Raw genomic sequence first — 2,500 nt, 5'->3', positions numbered from 1 at the left:
AGCACCAGCATGGAACAACATCCAGTGCATCCTCTCCGCCACATTACACAATCCACACTATCACAACCAGACCAGGAGGTCCATGCGGAAAATACAATATCCCACCCTTTCGACATCCACCATTGCGCAGATCAGGCACCAACACCCACACATGTCCTATACAACGGTGCACCCAACATCACAATAGTACCTCCTGTCACAGCGCACAAACAATGACATGAGTCAAAGACACAGGTCTGACACAAGCATAGAATTGGAGCGCCGCCTCTAATAAGCCAAAGGTGCATCCTGACGTGACAAATCTGATCATGTCACAAGCATTCACTTACTATAATCACTATCAACGAACCTGCCGCCCCCGCCCCCCCCTACACCTTTCCTTACAACAACGTGTAACCTAACCTAACCTAACCTATGTTGTACCTTAACCTAACCTATGTTGTACCTTAACCTAACCTATGTTGTACCTTAACCTAACCTATGTTGTGCCTTAACCTAACCTATGTTGTGCCTTAACCTAACCTATGTTGTGCCTTAACCTAACCTATGTTGTGCCTTAACCTAACCTATGTTGTGCCTTAACCTAACCTATGTTGTGCCTTAACCTAACCTATGTTGTGCCTTAACCTAACCTATGTTGTGCCTTAACCTAACCTATGTTGTGCCTTAACCTAACCTATGTTGTGCCTTAACCTAACCCATGTTGTGCCTTAACCTAACCCATGTTGTGCCTTAACCTAACCCATGTTGTGCCTTAACCTAACCCATGTTGTGCCTTAACCTAACCCATGTTGTGCCTTAACCTAACCCATGTTGTGCCTTAACCTAACCCATGTTGTGCCTTAACCTAACCCATGTTGTGCCTTAACCTAACCCATGTTGTGCCTTAACCTAACCTATGTTGTGCCTTAACCTAACCTATGTTGTGCCTTAACCTAACCCATGTTGTGCCTTAACCTAACCCATGTTGTGCCTTAACCTAACCCATGTTGTGCCTTAACCTAACCCATGTTGTGCCTTAACCTAACCCATGTTGTGCCTTAACCTAACCCATGTTGTGCCTTAACCTAACCCATGTCGTGCCTTAACCTAACCCATGTCGTGCCTTAACCTAACCCATGTCGTGCCTTAACCTAACCCATGTCGTGCCTTAACCTAACCCATGTCGTGCCTTAACCTAACCCATGTCGTGCCTTAACCTAACCCACGTCGTGCCTTAACCTAACCCACGTCGTGCCTTAACCTAACCCACGTCGTGCCTTAACCTAACCCACGTTGTCGCCTAACGTAACCCACGTTGTCGCCTAAACCTGCTCTGTAATTGTTATACGACTCGTTCAATTAGTGTAGTGTTGCCCACCCGCAACCCTCGCAATATAGTTCGCTACTCGCACTCCCCGCTCCCCTGTGTATCGCTTCATGTTAAACACCTTGCAAGTCTTGCTCACTTTCCACATGCTCCTGCTGTACACTGTAATGTGGATGGCAGCAGGACGTACATGCCGCCCCTCCCCACGTCCCCACCTTGCCCCCTGCCTTCGCAAGCTGGTTGGTGAGAACTTTGCATGTTCAATGCCCTCCGCATGCGACGTACTCAGGCTACGTTGTGGTGCGGCCTGTGTCAACTGTCCGCTAATGTCGTACGCGTAAACCACAATCTGTACTGCACATTCGTCCTTATGTACTGAATGATACATCGTGGCACATGTGTGACCGTACAACGACTGCGCCCAAAAACGGCGGACCATACAGTGCAAATATTGTGCACGCAGCTACGTGTCGTCTCCCTATGAGAGCTGGATTGCAGTGTGGTACGCCATAGAGACGTGTGGGAGGAACGGACGCCGTGGATGGCGATCAGCATGAGCTGTCTGTTGATGTATTCGGACCTAGTCGTCTCTCCTCACACACCGTGATGGCATGGTGCACCGCGTTCCATATCTGCGACATGCTACAGAGGCCGGTTGACAGTCGTTCGAGCAATGGACATCGCATACGTACGGGGGCCACCTTCCACGTATTGTCTAGGCGTGCACATTTTGTTGCGTGTATGTGGGCAGACGTAGTGTGGCGTGACACCTGACACAGGCATGCAATAATCGTGGAAGTTGCAAATGGCGATGGACGCCTGCGTTTTCTGGTGAAGTTACGCAAATGAACAAATGGTAACCTGTTGTGGTGCGGTTGTTCTCGCTAGGGGTGAATCGGTGATGGCGACGATAGGTTGAGGTACTAACCGGTTGTTCCAGCGATACCCACCATGCCGACGAAACTGAACGGCATCTGGGTGTGAAGCGATACGCGGCGGTGGCTGGGTGGGACCGTCCCCGGCCGGTGAGGGGGCGCCTCCCGGCGTGCTGGCCGCGCGGTGCGTGGGCGCACGCGCTACAGCCGGCTGGTGGGGGCGGCCAGTGGCAGGCGCGCCGGCCGACGGACGCGGCAGGCGTCGCAGCTGCGCGCCGGCGCACCCTGCGCGCGGCGCCGTGCGGCCAAAGTAGGT

The sequence above is a fragment of the Schistocerca piceifrons genome, unplaced genomic scaffold (genome assembly GCF_021461385.2).
Source record: "Schistocerca piceifrons isolate TAMUIC-IGC-003096 unplaced genomic scaffold, iqSchPice1.1 HiC_scaffold_936, whole genome shotgun sequence".
Classification (NCBI taxonomy): Eukaryota; Metazoa; Arthropoda; class Insecta; order Orthoptera; family Acrididae; genus Schistocerca; species Schistocerca piceifrons.
Note: the sequence above shows the minus strand (reverse complement) of the source record.